This window comes from Mirounga angustirostris, unplaced genomic scaffold (assembly GCF_029215605.1).
Source record: "Mirounga angustirostris isolate CCGP_5_RB_7025 unplaced genomic scaffold, mMirAng1.0.hap1 SCAF_15, whole genome shotgun sequence".
Classification (NCBI taxonomy): Eukaryota; Metazoa; Chordata; class Mammalia; order Carnivora; family Phocidae; genus Mirounga; species Mirounga angustirostris.
The window spans coordinates 43,765,761-43,786,408 of NW_026991723.1; the positions used below are offsets into that span (position 1 = coordinate 43,765,761).

The window sequence follows — 20,648 nt, forward strand, 5'->3', positions numbered from 1 at the left end:
AAGGAGAGGGACAAACAGGTTCCCCCCTGAGCTGGGAGCCCAACGTGGGGCTAGATCTCATGACCCTGAGATCATGACCTGAGCCGAAATCAAGAATCGGATGCTTAGCTGACTGAGCCACCCAGGTCCCCCTCTCTCTTTTTCTTTTAAATATGAAGAGGTAAACATAGAAAATGGTCAGCCGTAGATAAATAATGACAATATGTGGGTAGGTAGGGAGGAGATAGTAATAACTAATGGAACGAGATTACTACAGTAACATTAGTGAATCGAATTCAGAGTACAGGTGGAGGATGTTTGCCTTAGGCCAGAGAAAAGACATGTCAGTGTGTGAGGCTAAGGGAAGCATGGGGACAGGGGCATGTAATTTTGGAAAAGGTGGTCATTTTAGAATAATCACATTTAAGGGACTTAATTTTTTCTGTGAAATAGGAGACAATGATATTCACAAAGAAGGGAAAGCTGCTAGTAGAAATGGGAGCGCCAAGAGAGAATGAGAGGAAAAGCTGACTGGGAACGCAGTTGGGGGTGGGGGTGGGGGGTCTTAAGGGGCTATATTTAAAATTACTCAACTTAGATTGTTTGAGTCTAGAAAATGTATTTTGGTAGTTTCTGCTTTATCTAGTCCATCTATTTGATGAATAAGCAGATTCAAATGTGTGTGAATAATCTATCATCTGTGATTCTAATGCATGATTGAAGAGGCCATTATTCAGATGCCTAAGAACTAGAAAGTGCTCCAAAGATGCCCAAAACAAGCAAACAAAAAGACCGTTGCATGACTACAGTGTCAAGGAAATAAATGTTGGCACCAGTTGCTGGACATCTATTTTTTGTCTACTATTTATAGAGGAAGTGGGGAATGACAGTGGAAATAATAGCAATAAATTTAACTAATTAATCTACAGATTTGGAGTTAGAAAGACTCAGAATTTATATAAATGCTTCCTTCAGGTCCTGTGCAAATGCTTATAGTGCCAGAATCTTCATTACCTACTAATTAGCCAACTTCATCTCAAGACACCATATTTAATTGTCTGAGAACTATTTTATTGGGATAGGTTATGGCTGAATTCCACTTCCCTTAAACTAGATGTGCCAAATTTATTTTCATTCAGCAAATATTGTACACATACTAAGTTTAAGGTATTATTCTTGGAATTCCAGGATGATCAATAAGTCAGGGTCTCTGATTTTGGTATCTTTATAGACCAGTTGGGGAGGTAAACAAGTTCCCAAATAACCACAAGAGAGATGAAAATACATGCCATTAGCGAAGTAATAATATGTTGTGATTTTTGTTTAAAAATGAGGTGCCAGGATTCATATCTCAATAAATTATGACATGTGTCTCCTACACCTCCTCCCCAATCCTGTTTACATTGGAATGTCCACATGTTTTTCCAGCCAAGTGAGTCAGTCAAGATGGAAATGCTAATTTTGGAAATGGAAATTAGCATTTCCATCTTGACTGAACATGAACATACTCTGCTAGCTCATACTGTTGGAAAAAAAAAAAAAAAGAAAAAACCTCACTGGTAGTACTGTTACTACCAAACTCTGTTTATATAGCACTTTATAGTTTACAAATCACTTTTCATATATTAATCCATGTAATCATCACAACAACTCTGTAAGGCAAATAGCAATATTCTCCCGCATTTACACATGAAGGACCTAAGACAGTTTAACTAATTTACCCAAATCACCCAACAGGAAAGAGGTGAGCCATGCTATCCAGGTCACATGACTCCAGATCTCAATTAGAAGAACAAGACCTCTGGATTCAGTGGAGGAGAAATTATGGGTGCTTAAGGGTATGGGGAGGACATATAAAGTCTTTAAGGATTGATGCAATTTAAGTAGGAGGAAATAGAAGGAAGCCTTTCTAGGTGGAGAGCATGGCAAAATTCAAATTGTGGATACAAGAAGTGCAGGATATGATCATGAAAGAGCCAAGGTTCCACATATGGGTTTGAGAATCATCTGTTCAGAAGAGATGGCTGACTCTCCGAGAACTAATAAAAGTCTCAGGGCAAGAAAAAAATAGAGAAAAGATGCTCATGGATGGAGCCCGGAGATCACCTGTGGTTAGTGGGTTGGAAGTACAGGAGGAACCACCAAAGAAATGACCAAAGAGTTATGATCATTCCCAGTTATTATATAAACCATGGGGGAGAGGCTTTAAGAGAGAGCATATGATCATTAAGGATGATGACAGAGGACAAGTGGATGAAAGACCAGCCTTGGTGAGCTTGGAGAGGGCAGAGGAGTGACAACAGAAGTCCAAATGTAAGGAACAAGTATATGGGAAGGGAATGAAGATCAGGAAGGGGTATGGAGGACCCTCTCTCTCAAAAGTGGCCCTTCAAGTATTTGAAGATAGCTCTCAAATCTTCTTCCCTTTATCAGGCAAAATGCCATTAATTAATTCCACTGATTATCATATGCTTTCCAGATAGTCACCATTGTATTTTCTTATTTAGAAATTGTTGGTTTGTCAGTTGTCCTTAAAGTTTGGCATCTAGAAATTAACTCTGCACCCCATGTTCATGGTCAGTTGAGCATAGAGTAGAAGAAAGTTATTACATGTTTTGTTTCTTACACTGTGCTTTTTTTTTTATTATTCTTATGTTAATCCCCATACATTACATCATTAGTTTTAGATGAAGTGTTCCATGATTCATTGTTTGTGCATAACACCCAGTGCTCCATGCAGAATGTGCCCTCCTCAATACCCACCACCAGGCTAACCCATCCTCCCACCCCTCTCCCCTCTAGAACCCTCAATTTGTTTTTCAGAGTCCATCGTCTCTCATGGTTCGTCTACTCCTCCGATTTCCCCCGCTTCATTCTTCCCCTCCCGCTACCACCTTCTCCTTCTTCTTCTTCTTCTTCTTCTTCTTCTTCTCCTTCTCCTTCTCCTTCTCCTTCTCCTTCTCCTTCTCCTTCTCCTTCTCCTTCTCCTTCTTTCTTCTCCTTCTCCTTCTCCTTCTCCTTCTCCTTCTCCTTCTCCTTCTCCTTCTCCTTCTCCTTCTCCTTCTTCTTCTTCTTCTTCTTCTTCTTCTTCTTCTTCTTCTTCTTTTCTTAACATATATTGCATTATTTGTTTCAGAGGTACAGATCTGAGATTCAACAGTCTTGCACACTTCACAGCGCTTACCAGAGCACATACCCTCCCCAGTGTCTATCACCCAGTCACCCCATCCCTCCCACCCCACCCCCCACTCCAGCAACCCTCAGTTTGTTTCCTGAGATTAAGAATTCCTCATATCAGTGAGGTCATATGATACATGTCTTTCTCTGTTTGACTTATTTCGCTCAACATAATACCCTCCAGTTCCATCCACGTCGTTGCAAATGGCAAGATCTCATTCCTTTTGATGGCTGCATAATATTCCATTGTATATATATACCACCTCTTCTTTATCCATTCATCTGTCGATGGACATCTTGGCTCTTTCCACAGTTTGGCTATTGTGCACATTGCTGCTATAAACATCAGGGTGCACGTACCCCTTCGGATCCCTACTTTTGTATCTTTGGGGTAAATACCCAGTAGTGCAATTGCTGGATCATATGGTAGCTCTATTTTCAACTTTTTGAGGAACCTCCATACAGTTTTCCAGAGTGGCTGCACCAGCTTGCATTCCCACCAACAGTGTAGGAGGGTTCCCCTTTCTCCGCATCCCCGCCAACATCTGTCGTTTCCTGACTTGTTAATTTTAGCCATTCTGACTGGTGGGAGGTGGTATCTCATTGAGGTTTTGATTTGGATTTCCCTGATGCCGAGCAATATTGAGCACTTTTTCATGTGTCTGTTGGCCATTTGGATGTCCTCTTTGGAAAAATGTCTGTTCATGTCTTCTGCCCATTTCTTGATTGGATTCTTTGTTCTTTGGGTGTTGAGTTTGATGAGTTCTTTATAGATTTTGGATACTAGCCCTTTATCTGATATGTCATTTGCAAATATCTTCTCCCATTCTGTTGGTTGTCTTTTGGTTTTGTTGACTGTTTCCTTTGCTTTGCAAAAGCTTTTTATCTTGATGAAGTCCCAATAGTTCATTTTTGCCCTTGCTTCCCTTGCCTGTGGTGATGTTTCTAGGAAGAAGTTGCTGTGGCTGAGGTCAAAGAGGTTGCTGCCTGTGTTCTCCTCTAGGATTTTGATGGACTCCTGTCTCACATTGAGGTCTTTCAACCATTTGGAGTCTATTTTTGTGTGTGGTGTAAGGAAATGGTCCAGTTTCATTCTTCTGCATGTGGCTATCCAATTTTCCCAACACCATTTGTTGAAGAGACTGTCCTTGTTCCATTGGACATTCTTTCCTGCTTTGTCGAAGATGAGTTGACCATAGAGTTGAGGGTCCATTTCTGGGCTCTCTATTCTCTTCCATTGATCTATGTGTCTGTTTTTGTGCCAGTACCATGCTGTCTTGATGATGACAGCTTTGTAATAGAGCTGGAAGTCCAGAATTGTGATGCCACCGGCTTTGCTTTTCTTTTTCAATATTCCTCTGGCTATGCGGGGTCTTTTCTGGTTCCATACAAATTTTAGGATTATTTGTTCCATTTCTTTGAAAAAAGTGGATGGTATTTTGATGGGGATTGCATTGAATGTGTAGATTGCTCTAGGTAGCGTTGACATCTTCACAATATTTGTTCTTCCAATCCATGAGCATGGAACGTTTTTCCATTTCTTTGTGTCTTCCTCAATTTCTTTCATGAGTATTTTATAGTTTTCCGAGTACAGATCCTTTGTCTCTTTGGTTAGATTTATGCCTAGGTATCTTATGGTTTTGGGTGCAATTGTAAATGGGATCGACTCCTTAATTTCTCTTTCTTCTGTCTTGTTGTTGGTGTATAGGAATGCCACTGACTTCTGTGCATTGATTTTATATCCTGCCACTTTACTGAATTCCTGTATGAGTTCTAGCAGTTTTGGGGTGGAGTCTTTGGGGTTTTCCACATAAAGTATCATATCATCCACAAAGAGTGAGAGTTTGACTTCTTCTTTGTCGATTTGGATGCTTTTTATTTCTTTTTGTTGTCTGATTGCTGTGGCTAGGACTTCCAATACTGTGTTGAATAGCAATGGTGATAGTGGACATCCCTGCCGCGTTCCTGACCTTAGGGGGAAAGCTCTCTGTTTTTCCCCATTGAGAATGATATTTGCTGTAGGTTTTTCATAGATGGCTTTTATGATATTGAGGTATGTACCCTCTATGCCTATACTCTGAAGAGTTTTGATCAAGAAAGGATGCTGTACTTTGTCAAATGCTTTTTCTGCATCTCTTGAGAGGATCATATGATTCTTGTTCTTTCTTTTGTTAATGTATTGTATCACATTGATTTGCCAATGTTGAACCAACCTTGCAGCCCAGGGATAAATCCCACTTGGTCATGGTGAATAATCCTTTTAATGTTCTGTTGGATCCTAGTGGCTAGTATTTTGGTGAGAATTTTTGCATCCGTGTTCATCAGGGATATTGGTCTGTAATTCTCCTTTTTGATGGGGTCTTTGTCTGGTTTTGGGATCAAGGTAATGCTGGCCTCATAAAATGAGTTTGGAAGTTTTCCTTCCGTTTCTATTTTTTGGAACAGTTTCAGAAGAATAGGTATTAATTCTTCTTGAAATGTTTGGTAGAATTCCCCTGGGAAGCCATCTGGCCCTGGGCTTTTGTTTTTTGGGAGCTTTTTGATGACTGCTTCAATTTCCTTAGCGGTTATAGGTCTGTTCAGGTTTTCTATTTCTTCCTGGTTCAGTTTTGGTAGTTGATACATCTCTAGGAGTGCCTCCATTTCTTCCAGGTTATCTAATTTGCTGGCACAGAGTTGCTCATAATATGTTCTTATAATTGTTTGTATTTCTTTGGTGTTGGTTGTGATCTCTCCTCTTTCATTCATGATTTTGTTGATTTGGGTCATTTCTCTTCTCTTTTTGATAAGTCTGGCCAGGGGTTTATCAATCTTGTTAATTCTTGCAAAGAACCAGCTCCTCGTTTCATTGATCTGTTCTACTGTTCTTTTAGTTTCTATTTCATTGATTTCTGCTCTGATCTTGATTATTTCTCTTCTCCTGCTGGGTTTAGGCTTTATTTGCTGTTCTTTCTCCAGCTCCTTTAGGTGTAGGGTTAGGTTGTGTATTTGAGACCTTTCTTGTTTCTTGAGAAAGGCTTGTATTGCTATATACTTTCCTCTTAGGACTGCCTTTGCTGCATCCCAAAGATTTTGAATAGTTGTGTTTTCATTTTCATTGGTTTCCATGTATTTACACTGTGCTTTTAAAAGCAGCCCACATTTCAATTAGCCACATTTCACTGTTGATTCATTGGGCTTGCAGTCCGTTGATTCCATGTCATCCACATCCTGTACTTGCCAACTATTTGGAGAGACAGCCCAAACAGGGGAGATGGACATTGGAGCCCTGGGGTGGAGAGAGCATGGGACTGGCATCCAGAAATCTACATTGTAGCCTGGACTTTGACACATCAAATATATGCTCTTGGGAAAGTCAATTATCTTCTCTCTGGGCTCCAGAGAGAGCTAGATTGGATGATTTTTAAGCCTCTTTCTACCTCTAAATATTCTAAAATTAACAATTGATAAACAAAATGCCTTCATTGATTTACTACTCAGATATTTATAGAACTCAACATATATAGAGAGAGAGTAGTTCTGATCACTGGGGCTTACAGACTCATGGTGACATTTTGAGGCAGAAAAGTACTTGGTAAAATGCAGGGAAGAATGGATGAAGAGCAAAGACCCAGATAATTCTTTCAAATTATTACCTGCCAAAAGGTGTCTGGAAGGGCAGTGGCCTTGAAGACTTTCAAAATGCAAAATGAAGAATTGAGGGACACCTGGGTGGCTCAGTCCATTAAGCATCTGACTTTGGCTCAGCTCATGATCTCAGTGTCCTCCAATAGAGCCCTGCTCCACACTCAGCAGGGAGTCTGCTTGTCCCTCTCCCTCTGCCCCTCCCTCTGCTTGCTCTCTCTCTCTAAAATAAATAAATAAAATCTTTAAAATATGAAGAATAGAGTCCCTACATTTAGCATTACACCAAGAAGTAATCATTTTATGTCATTTCACAGTTATCAAAATTATCTGGGAATAACACAGTGAACAGCAGACTAGAAGTGTATTACACTGAAACTTTTTCCAAGGACCTGGTCTTTACAGGAACTACAGCCACTTATACTGAAGAAGATGATGTTAATAACAACACCATCCATGATATGGCAATATCATTAGCTTGCTTTGATGTTATCTACCCTAAACATAAAATTGATGAAGCATACAAGAAATTTCTAGCAGCAGGTAATCTTGAAATTTGTAGGATGGGTCACAAAATCAGAGGGGCCTACTGAAAGATCATTATTTTTTCCCAGAATGTCAACTGTAGGTCAATTCCTATGACAGTCTTAAGATTCCAATTTTCAACAGATATGGACAATCTAGAAGGAAAACTGCCCCTCCCCACTTTGTGTGCTTCTGAAAGCAAGCATGGGCTATGAAGATAAATTTCTCCTTTCCCCCTTCAATGTATGATACTATGGTATTTCAGTTACCTATTGCTATGTAATAAATTAACCCCAAACTCAGTGGTTTAAACCAATAACTATGTCATTATTACCTCCCATAATTTCATGGATTAAAGGGGCTATACTGGATGTTTCTTCTACTCCATGTGACATCAGCTGAGATTGCACTCATCCAGAAGCTTAATTAGACTAGAATGTCCAGGATGGTTTAGTCACATATCTTGTACCTTAGTGGGGACAAATAGAAGGCTGGGCTCAACTAGGACACTGGAATATCTATGTCTCTCCACATAGTCTTAAGAGGTTTCCTATTCCATGCAGCCCTCTCCATATGGTCACTTCACATAGCCTCTTTAGCTGGGTGCCTGGATTTCATATTTGGTAACCCAGAACTTCCCAAAATACAAAAGTGAAAGCTGCTAGGCCTCAACACTCAGGCCCTAAACTGTCATGATGCCACTTCTACCTTATTCCATTGGTTAAAGCAAGTCACAGAGCCAACCCAGATTTAGTGTGTATGTGGGGGGGGGGGGAGGAAGGGGGGGAGATACTATACATATTCATTAATTCTAGGAGGCATGGTTCAATTGGGACCATTTTGGAAAATAGTTCCCACTTGAGAAGTATTGAAAATGGACACTGGGGCACCTGAGTGGTTCAGTTGGTTAAGCGACTGCCTTCGGCTCAGGTCATGATCCTGGAGTCCTGGGATCGAGTCCCGCATCGGGCTCCCTGCTCAGCGGGGAGTCTGCTTCTCCCTCTGACCCCCCCCCTCTCATGTGCTCTCTCTCTCTCACTCTCTCTCTTTCAAACAAATAAAATCTTTAAAAAAAAAAAAAAAGAAAATGGACACCAACATCAAGAACTAGACCCAGTTGAACATGACCTGGCTCCACTGAGTTCATTTTTCATAGAATAGAAAACAAGAAAAAGTATTTGATTGCTGGCTTTCTATTGATTTTTCTTTTAGTATAAACCCAAATGTGGATTGTGAAAATTGGCAGTAAAAAATTATTTTTAATAATTTTGTAGTCAAGTCCTTGCTTTGGCAACACATATAATAATAATTTCATGGTTGAGAAGAAAGGTAGTGTGTGTGTGTGTGTGTGTGTGTGTGTGTGTGTATGGTGGGCATATAATTGGTGATGCCAAGGCTATTCCAGTGAACTATTTATACAAGATTCACATTATCATTAGCTTAAATGATGAATATGACAATTTTGCCCTACTTTTCACTGTAGACCTTTGAGATCCTTGCAAGCCCTTGTACTTTTGGGCTGCTTCCATGAGTGATAACTATGAACAACCACTGTTTACTACCATGGAAAGGCCACCATTTTCTTTCTTTTCCTGTTCCAGCCTTTATGGTGATATCCACTGTCAAGACTTCCATGCCTGAGAAGCTGAGTGGAAGCACCATGTAACTGTCTGCAGTGGTCACAGCTGATCCACTTCCTGCCACAACCCACCTCTTTCACCTGGGTATTCCTGTCCCTTCTGCAGGTGCTGTGGTCTCCCCTGGTATAGTCCCTGTCCTTGCTGGGCACTCTTGCTGGTTCATGCCACTCATGTTCTAAGTCTGGAGGGGCCAGAGCTCCTACCTGTCAAATGGGAAAGCAGGCTTCCATGGTCTGTTAGCATTCATGTTTGGTTTTTAGTGCCAAGTTTTTTACTTAAAGGCTCCCTGCACTGAAGAAATCACTATGTTGTGTGTAGAATTGTTCTTTTTTTCTTTAATATCCAAGGCTCTGAGTCCAGACCATGCTGAAATGAATTCTCTTCCAAGAGGCTCCTCCATACCTCATTCAAATAGACCCATCATCTATCAGGTGCTTGGGTCTCCTATTTTTGGGTCACATTGAGATTTTTGCAACACACATGCACATATAAACATTCATACATAAATATCACATGCATATATGCCTATTAAATGCTTTCATTTCCTTACAAAGATTATGCTTCTTTAGTAGGAACAAACTATTACTGATATATGACAAAGTAATAATACATTTGTATGACAAATATATTCAGCATTCCACTTCTCTTTTCCCAAGAAATACAGGGGCTGAATTTCAGAAATAACTTGGGAGTTGAGAGACAAGTGTTTTGAAGAACCAGCGGCCATCTGTGTGAAGTACATTGAGAATGACAGATAAGGGTGAGGAGGGAAGAGTGGACATTTAAAGAACGCTTGCTATGCGTTAAGTGTAAACCTCCCCATTTCTTGGTCATTTTCTTGAGATACTGAGTAAATATTTGAAATTCTTTAAGTTACATATACAATTTAAATACTGATATACATTTCTCCCAATTTTTTGTGTTTACATTTCTTAGAGACTGGGCCATGGGGTATGTGTGTGCAGGGTGGAGAGGGTGTGGTGAACTCACATGTATCTGAGTTACACTATTACTACTATTAAAGCATTATCTGTAGAACTGTGCTTGAATATTTCTTTAAAAGGGGAATAAATCTACATGGGTCTATACTATCCTATTTTTTTCTGTAAAATATTGGCACATGTTGATAAGACTTCTAGCCAGGGATAGAGAAGCTTCTAGAGTTCATGAAACAATAAAAGCTGATTTTCCCAGGAAATGCTTTAACTTATCACCTTGACACTTTTGTGTGTAATTAAAGCCATTGGGCCAACTGAATACAACGAGTATTGGATGTACTATCTTACATTTCAGTAGTGGGACAAAGTAGCATGCTAGAATAGGGGTGAACTTGGAGCTGGGTATAGGCAGTCTGGGTGAGGATCCAGGAGGCAGAATCAGAGCTGTCTCTTTTTTTTAAAAAAAGATTTTATTTGTTTATTTGAGAGAGAGAATGAGAGAGAGAGAGAGAGAGAGCACATGAGAGGGGGGAGGGTCAGAGGGAGAAGCAGACTCCCCACTGAGTGGGGAGCCTGATGCGGGACTCGATCCCGGGACTCCAGGATCATGACCTGAGCTGAAGGCAGTCGCTTAACCAACTGAGCCACCCAGGCACCCATCAGAGCTGTCTCTTATCCACCAATTCTGATCATTGTTTCCCAGTACTGCAGAGAAACTAAGACTTCAATGCAGAGAGAGTGAAAAGAAACCCTAACAGTGTTCTCACCATTTCTTTGGCATCATGGAGACCAGGTGGCCTTTTTGCTGTAGATAGGGATGGTGAATTGGAAACATTAGTTCCAGTCCAATAGCACTTGGGTCAGAGGAAAAGCTGTGTTAGTTGAAATCCAGAAACAGGTGCCAAGACAGGATTAAGAATTGCAAGAGGATTAATTGGGGAAAAGATGAAGGAGGCAGAGGCATAGAAGAGCCATCAATGACTGCAACTTAGCTGTCCCCAGTGGAGGAAAGAGAGAAAACAGAAAGGTTGGATAGGAAGAGTCTCAGACCATAGTGCAGTGCTGAGGAGGGTTTGACCAGCCATTAGGAAGTCCTAGAGCAGAAGTCATCTGTCAGAGGACCTCCACATCTCTTGGGCATAGAGCTGCTTTGGTATTTGCTGTGCTCAGCCCAGGGCTGAGAGCAGCCCGTGGGCCACAAGGAGGTGGATTCAGAGTACATTTGGGCCATCTTTCGATTAAGCTCTCTGCAGCAGGAGATCTGAGTGGCACATCTTTATGGCCTCCAAAGGAGTTAATGTAAACTAAGCAAGGGCAAAGAAAGAATTTCTGCCCTAATTAATCTTCATTTTGATTCAGAATATGAGAGATACCATGACTTTCAACTCCTTTCAGCTAAGCAACTTTAGAAAAACCTGGATAATAATGTTAATCTAAATAAACACTGCCAAATATACAACTAAAAAGATTGATTTCTACCACTATAGTGTGTATGTAGACACCTTTATGTTCTTCCTTTTTTTTATCTTAAAATTCTCCTCTAACTGCTCAACTTTCTTAATTCTTGCATTAATGAGTATTCCATTTTACATGTAAGATTTAAAGCATACACCTAAGCACACGGGAGCAATTTTAAGACCATATCTATCTCTCCTTGTCCTTAGAAGATGTGACAATAATCTGCCCTTCTACTTAGGAGTAGAACACAGGGAATTCCGCCTTTTCTGTTTTGTATGTTCTTTCATCGTCTAAGTGTAGATCTGAATCACAGCTCTTACCAGCTTTCTCAAGTTGAGTATCCTAATTTTGGAAATTGTACTCTGTTCCCCTCTTGGTAGGAATGTGTCTTAAAACATTTGAGGAAGATAAGGAAGAAGAGAATTCACTCCATATCTTGGTAAAGTCGCTGCTTTCTTTGAGTAATTTGGCTGTTCTGCCATCTTATGTGTGTCACGGGCTATGTCTCAAAACCCACGTGTTTTCTCTACCTAAGGCCTAAGAAGGCAATGGATTGTTCCCCTCATCTGAAAAGATAAGAGGCTGGTGAAGAGGGTCTCCAAAATTCTTTCTAGCACTTTCCTTTCAGCACTCATGCTTATAATCAGTTATGGAAATGCCACAGCTTACCTGTAGATCAAGCCCACGTTATACATAGTGTATGTATACCCTTTGATGGAATTCCTTCTGCTGCTACTTTTTTTTACCCATTCTTCTGTCAGGGTAAATTTCTCCATATGTTTTTGTTCATTTCTTATTTTGTTGTTGTTGTTGTTTTAATGACGCCTTGCCTTGTCAAGGTAGCTATCCATCTACCTTAAAGATAAAGTGGATCTTTTTGAGCATTACTCCCTCCTACCCCACAGTGTAAAGGTTATTTTGCTAGGGTAATGGAGTTTCTTTTCATTGACATTCTGGGACAGATCTTTAAATTCAGCTACATCTGGTCACCTTGCCTCAAACCATATTATAGCTGTTACTCTAAATCAGACCTGAACTAAGCATGAACATCTGTACCAGGAATTATGAGGCCCAGCTGAACAATTTGGACCAGTATGTTCCATCTCACTTCTTCCTGCTTTAACTGTTTAGCAATTATCTTTACAATCCTTAGAAATGGTAATTAAAGTTGGTAAAAGAACAAACAGAATACTGAAATGTTTTTAAGCTCCAAACACCAGGTATATAAATGTCAGTGGCTTAAATATGGTTATAAGAATGTTTTTATTAACCACCCCCACCGATCTTCTTGGGGATCATATTTAGCCTTTCCTTGAGGGAGTATAACACCGCTAATCAGCTCACATAGTTGGCAGCCATTAGCTGGGGACACCTGAAGCCACTTCAAGAACCTTTTTATTTTCACAGACAAGCCTTCTGTGGCAGTAAGTGTGGATAGGTATGTTGGCATCCCAAAGTGTCTGTCTAAGGAGATTGAGTCACCCCACAACAAAACAACCAACAATACTTTCAGAGATAAGCAGATGATTTTCCAAGTGGGCACTTACAACAAGGAAAGCAGTTTATTCAGTGACACTGTCTCCCCACTCTCCAGACACATTTGTGAACATGTGAACACACAGTTGCTGATCTCAGCATAAGCTGGTTGAGCCTTTTCTGACTGGTGACTGTGAATTTGGAGACATTTATAAATACCATTATTTTGGGACATATTCTCATAAGTCTTTGAAATACTTTTTCTGTGTTATAATGAGGAAATTTCTTTAGTAAGATTATATGCCCATAATTTTTTCTTTTTTACATTCAAATTACTGTTTACTCATTCCCCCATCTTACTATATCAGAATATTCCTACCAGGAATGAAGTTATAGGGATTAATGGAAGGGGAGCCATTGAAATTAGACTGGATTTTTTTTCATTGTATTTGGGTCCATTAGAATAGCCCTAACAGGAATAGGCTGTAAAATGATTAATTTCCTTTCCCAAATCAGGGACCATTGTTTATTCCCAAGTGGAATTTACTAATGTCAGGCAAACTCAATTTGCTACCAAATGTCAGGACCTTTAATAAAGTTAGAAACATCTATATTTATTTTTATTTAGAATCTACTTCTTAGTATATTTAGTCCCCAAATTTCATTTGGGACCTATTCTCATTTTTAGCTTAGTGTATCAATATTTTAAGGGCTAGTGATAGGATGTTCATCCTTTGGCTTGATTTCCTTCAAACCAGAAGTTAATCTTACTTTAAAAAAAAAAAGATTTTATTTATTTATTTGACAGAGAGAGAGAGAGAGAGAGAGAGGGAACACAAGCAAGGGGAGTGGGAGAGGAGGAAGCAGGCTTCCCGCTGAGCAGGGAGCCTTATGCGGGGCTGGATCCCAGGACCCTGGGATCATGACCTGAGCCGCAGGCAGATGCTTAATGACTGAGCCACCCAGGTGCCCCTTAATCATACTTTTATACTGGGCACAGATTTTTCTCTTCCTTCCCTTGGTCTCTGAGTCACTTTGATTTTGAGGATCAGATGGTACTGATATTGGGTGGCAGAACTACCTTTGAGTAGTTCTTTGAGTCCATATGAATTCTTATTTCTTCCTATTACTTGGTAGGGATTCTCAGAACTGGAGCTAGAGATTTGGGGGCATCCAAGAAAACTTCCTATTCAGTTATTAATTCAATAAGCATTTAAGTGTCCCCCTTGTGCCAAAAACTCATAAGCCTGGCACCAATCATTTCACTGTCCATTGGCATTTAAATATAGGTGTGTATTCAGACAACACAGGAGCTAGTTCCCTAAGTTGTTTAGATGATTAATGAGAATTTTCAGCTTCATTATCTTAATTCTTTTTTTTTTTTTTAAAGATTTTATTTATTCATTCATGAGAGACAGAGAGAGAGAGAGAGAGAGGCAGAGGGAGAAGCAGGCTCCCAAGGAGCAGAGAGCCCGATGCGGGACTCCATCCCAGGACCCTGGGATCATGACCCGAGCCGAAGGCAGACGCTTAACCATCTGAGCCACCCAGGCGCCCTCATTATCTTAATTCTTAGTAAACTACGAACCAAAATATGGGCATAAATAGATGTCACAAAATCCTTTTGGTAGAAAAAAAATGTAACAGTGTGGTCTTCAGGGCTATACTTTGTAAGTAGTATTGAAACATAAATCCAACCCATAGGACATGAACTTGGCTACATTTCAGTTTTCACAGAAAAACTAAATGAAGAAAGAAGAATGGTAACCTGATAATTTGAGGGCATCTTTGTATGTTTAAACTTCTTTTATTTCTACATCCCTTTTTCCCAGCCTGGAAGTCAACGGATGCCTCCCCCAGAGTTGTAAGAACATTATAGCTGCTTCAGAGCTCTGGCCATAATCCACTCCTATCACCAACATTGCAATTTCTGTAGAAATTTCGGCTCTTCCTTAGTGATGGAGGAGATTCCAAAATGTGAACCAGTTGCTCTGTTTTAACCTTCCAAATTCTAGTCACAACCCAGATAGCAAACTTGTAAGAAGTAGGACGTTCTGAGGGGGAGATTATTATCTTTTCTTCCATCAGCCACGTTCATTGTGAGCGGACAGTTGACAACTGTGAGTCCAAATACTAACCAGTATTCTCTGGAGCCACCGAGAGTCAGGTCAAGCAGGGGAATGTTTGGTGCCGGGTTATGATAGGACTGAGCATGAAGTAGAAGACAAGAGTAGACATAGCTTGAGTTTCTGACTGTATCCTAAAGCCAAATGCAAAACCTTTTGTTATTATTCAGTGACTTTGGTTTTTCGTTTTAAACTATCTTTACCTCCTTTTCCCTCACAGGGGGTAGAGAATAGAGAGTTACTTGAAAGCCTCCCTTGTTTCCTGTATTTACCTACGTCCCTCCCTAAACTCTCTTTATGTTTGATCGCTCAGCCCCCTTCGAGAGAACGTAAACCACAACAATAAATTGCTTCCATTCCTTCCTGGATCTAATGAGACTCTATTCTGGGAGCTGGTATTTCTACATTCCTGGGTTCTCTAAGGAGTACTCTGGTGTGCCAATGATCAGAAAGAGGAGTCAATGTTTAAAGCAGGAAATGAGACTGTAATTGGAGAAGCAATCTTCATCACAGGGTACAAATTCTAGCACATGTCAGTCTTTGTGCTTCCTGAGGAGCAGTCTGCAGGAGTCTAGAAATCCCGCAGAAACAGATAGGTGACTCAGTCAGGATTACTTGTTTCTTGTCCTATTCCTGTAGGTGAATAGCCAGATTTAACTCCAGCAGAGACTTGAGATTTTTAGAGACACTGTCTCTGATTCCTAATCCTAACATGACCACTGGCCATGTGTAGAATTCCTCCACTTCTCACATGTCTGTTTTCTAGCTGCAAAAGTAACAGCACTGAATCTAAAACATAATGGGGTGCCAGTTTTGATGCATTTTTTTATAATATGCTAACTACCTGATAACTGCAAGGGGAGTTTTGACATATCAGGTGTAAAGTAACTGTATTTTCCAAACCAAAACTTAGGAGATCTGGTCTAACCATGGGAAATAGAATTTTTAAAAAGTGAGTTATCCTGGAAATTTTCAAGTTTCCGTCAACATTTAGTTGAATTCAGGAGCTGGGGATTGATAGCCCAAAGAACCATAGGATGTTCTTAAGAAACTAATTGTAATAAGTTGAATGTAATGTCATGAATGTATTTTCATGGAAAACCAATAGAAGAATGCCTAAAAATGATGAAATGCAGTATGTTTGGATTGTCCTTGTTAATAATTTCTGTCGGCATAACTAGGCCATTAGAGATAGATCCATGTTGCATGTTAGGTATAGGTTCTCCCCAGACGGTTCTTATCTCAGCACTCATACCTTTGCATTTGTCATATTTTCCCTTGGCAAGCTCATTCAGGTCAAAGTATCACCTACTCCCCACATGATGCCAACACTTATGTATCATCTCCGGACCAGTCTCCTTCCAGTGCACAAAGCTCAGCTTCCTTGGCCAAAGGCTCCTCAGGCTCCACTTTTCTGGAATGAAACTTCACATCTAACTCACATAACTGCTCCTCCTGATGTACTTCCTCTTTGTTGTAAGGGCTACTATCCACTCTGCTCTTATGCTCAAATCCAGGCAGAAAATATAGATATAACCTTTGACTTATCACTTGCATTCAGCTGGCCACCAAATTTTCTGGCCCTTTCCTTTCCTCCCAGCCCCTCATGTCTTCATGAGTTCTCATCAGAGTAATTGCAGTGATGGGAAACTAATCACTTCATCTCTAGTCTTACCTTCTCAAGACTACCAGAACGCACTTCCAAACTCATAAGCTCAAGCAAGACTGGCTGCTTCTGTCTTTCAGTGAGCATGATTCATAATCTGGCCCCTGCACAGTATACAAATTCTGTCCCATCCCATGTTCTCGTGTACCCCCATACTCTTGCCATGCTAGATTAACATTAAACACAAACAAGGTATCTCAAGCCTTAATGCCTTTCCCCAGGCTCTTTCCTCTTTCTGGAACAAGAACCGCCCCTTCCCCACTCCCATTCCCCTTGTCAGGCTAGTAAATCCCCAATCTTCCTTTAGCCCTGCTTTAAAGTCTTTCATAATCCTTCTTGGGAGAGGTAATCACCCTTGCTCTGTATTCTCCTGGCATCCTTTGCTTACCTAAAATTTTTTCATTATATTAATTAGAGCAGGTTAGCCATAGTAACAAATAGTCTCTAACATGGGCACCTCCCAACCCAGTAGATTGTTACTTCTTGATCATATTACAATATGAGGTAAGCGAGCAGGTCCTGGGAAGGTCTTCCTGCATACAATCAGTCAGGGAGCCAAGGAACCTCTGACATCTTTAACAATTGACATCAAGATTTCCCTGAGGCTGTCTCCATTCCAGGCAGAGCTGAGGGCAACAGAGCATGGAGGAAGGAATGTGGGAGATTTTTATGACCAGGCCTTGTATATCACCAATCACTTCTACCACCTAAACCTCAGTCTTGGCCACCTTCACTGCAAAGGAGGCTAGGAAATGTGCTTTAGGTGTATCAGTGATGATGAAAAGATGGTAGCTTTTGGTGAGCATCTAGTAGACTCTGTCACATCCATGTACTCATTAGAAGGATAGTGCCCTGAAAGGAAGAAATATGTCCTATAATAAAGCTCCTGGCACTTGATAGTACTTGAGTAAATATGTGTACATATGAATGAATGAAAAAAAAAATGAGCAAAAGATACTACTTTGGATTTAAATAATCATTTTGAAAGCCAGTTTGAAATAGAAGTCTAAGATTTACATATTTATGTATCTTTATATATTTGTATATCTCCTTCATTGTAACAGTATTTCTAAAACACACAGAATATAATAATTATTATCCATGGTTTGATAGCTACAGATATTCAAAACTAATTTAATAATGATCAAATTAATTTGAGTACTTTAAATTGCCTCATTAGTAATAGTGTTCATGAATAGATATTAAATTAGAAAAAGATATGCACACGATATCTATAGGGAGAAAGTAGTCATAATTACATTCATCTAACTTGTATGTTCTTATCTATTCTCAATATCAAATTGAATTTTAGTTTAATTAAGACCTTCTGCCTTAGTATCACATAAAAGTATTGGGGAAATTGAACATCTTGGTAAGAATTGTGAGTTTTATAAATGTCAACATTTTTGGGAAATACTAACAGGCAGAAATGCTTTCTAAAACAAATACACAGCTATGATTGAGAATTAAAGCATAAACCAAGTGGACTAAGTGTTTGCTGATCATCCTTCCTTTTTGTAGCATTGCATTTTCAGGCTTTATATTTAACATCTTGCTCTCTATTTTGGAGGATATTTGACTCATTTTTGTCTCTTTATCAGTTTAACAAAAGAAACATGTTTTTCATAGGCACAAAACTTCTCCCAAAGAAAATGCACATAAATTGATTAGTCTCTTCAGATTTTAGCTTTTAAAGACTATGACATTGCATGACAAGGTGGCCACCATTTTGAATAACGGAGTTAGAATTCAAAATAGCCTCGGATTGTTGGAGAAATGATTAACGAAATGTGAACTTTAGTAGTGATTAGCATACTTTAGTCCTTTTGCAAACAGTGACATGAAAACACATCAATTCTAGGTCACTTTAAACTCAGGTTCTGATCTTTTTGAGAAAAAGCTGCACAAGTGTAGCTATTCTTTGTCTGGAACTTGAAGAGCTGTGAGCAGTCCTGAACACAGGGCCCACGAATTTGGAATGCACCCAACAGGAAGTGGAGAATCCCTGAAAGCTTCTGATCAGGGAAGATACAGGGTCAAGACAGGTTTTGAAGTGTATGTAACTACAGACTCAAGGAATGATTGACCCTGATGAGAAAAGAAACGAGAAATTTAATTTTAAGTGTAACAGGAATAAGTTAGGTTACCCAGAAGGATACATTTCCAAGAATTAGTCTGCAATTCTACCTCTGCTTATTCAGTACTGGCTAATTCTTACGAAATGGTGTAGGCAAAGAAACAAGATAACCTCTCATCGACCCTGCCTCTTGATGATTATATCAATTTTCGATTGCTGCCATAACAAATTACCACAGATTTAATGGCTGAAAACAATACATAAGTATTATCTCACAATTTCTGTACGTCAGAAGTCTGGCAGGCATGGCTGGATTCTCCAGTCAGAGTCTCACTGGGCTAAAATCAAAGTATTGGCCAAAGATGTAGTTCTCCTCTAGGGCAAAGGTCCTTTTCCAAGCTCTCCATTGTTGGCAGAATATATTTTCCTCTCATGCTTCCCATGTGCCCCCCCTCCCCCTCCCCCCAGCCTTGATCTTCAAGCCAAAAATGGCAGGTCAAGTCCTTGTTAACACTTTGAATCTTTTTGACATTCTCTCTTGCCCTCAGCCCAGAGAACGTTCTGTTTTTAAGGCCTCCTATGATTACATTGGGCCCACTTGGATAATCCAGGATACTAAGCCTATTTTGAAGTCAGCTAAAAAGTAAACTTAATTACATCTGCAAAGTCCCTTTGCCATGTTAAGCAATATAATCACAGATAGGATACTAAGGAGTAAAGCGGCCCCAATTCTGTCTACCCCATGATACTGACTATGCCATGTAACAGAAGCCATTTACATATAAATTACAGGAAATTCTATTCCTTCCCAAAGGGTTTAGGGATTAAAATTATTTGAATTTATTATGAATTACTTCAGACATTGAAGAAGGCATAAATTAATAATATGAACCCCCTCGTATTCCTAATGATATTACCGATACCATAAAAAGGTATACAATTGAAAATGTATAAAAATTAAATGTTGGGGGGTGCCTGGGTGGCTCAGTCGTTAAGCGTCTGCCTTCTGCTCAGGTCATGATCCCAGGGTCCTGAGATTGAGCCCCGCATCGGGCTCTCTGCTCAGCGGGGAGCCTGCTTCTCCCTCTCCCACTCTGCCTGTTTGTGTTCCCTCTCTCACTGTCTCTCTCTGTCAAATAAATAAATAAAATCTTAAAAAAAAAAAATTAAATGTTGGGCACCTGGATGGCTCAGTTGGTTAAGTGACTGCCTTTGGCTCAGGTCATGATCCTGGAGTCACGGGATCAAGTCCCACGTCGAGCTCCCGGCTCAGGGGGGAGTCTGCTTCTCCCTCTGACCCTCCCCCCTTCTCATGCTCTCTCTCTCTCTCTCTCAAATAAATGAATAAAATCTTAAAAAAAAAATTAAATGTTAAATTAATATGAAGATAATACAATACCCAACCCAATACTGTATCCATCACAGACATTATAAATATGGTCAAAGAATTTCATGTATGCTAAAAGCTTAAATTTTTAATTGTTCCTTGAGCAGAATGTGCTTTTGATAATAACTATGGCTGTTCTTTGTTGAATGCTTCCTCTAGGTCAGTCACTGTACTAAGTACTTTACATGTATTAGCTCCTGTCTTCTCAGCAACCCAATCACCCTGATAACCATTCCTGTCTTACTATGCGTAAAATGAGGTTCAGAGAGGTAGTGGGAAGCCTGAGTGAATTCACTGCCCCTTGCATTTATAGGAGTCACTCAACAATGAGTCCTCTGCCAGAGGTTTGAGTAGCTCAGTAGCACAATGTGATAATGAAAAGAAAGGGGTTTTAGAGTCAGACCTGTATTTGAGTCCTCATTTCAACACTTTACTAACTTGCCAAATTCCTGAAACCCTGTTGCCTCCAGTTCCTAATTTGTAAAGTGTGGCTAATAACAGACACCTCCTGGGGCTGGTGCAAGATAACATGTGTAAAGAACCTGGTATGTGATAAGCTCTAGATAAAAGTTCTC

General features: G+C 39.9%; 1 protein-coding gene across 1 annotated transcript in view; it reads left to right on the plus strand.

The window, feature by feature from the left end:
• ADAMTSL1 (ADAMTS like 1) overlaps positions 1–20,648 on the plus strand; it is a 939,419-nt gene that overhangs the window by 241,565 nt on the left and 677,206 nt on the right. The window lies entirely within an intron of this gene.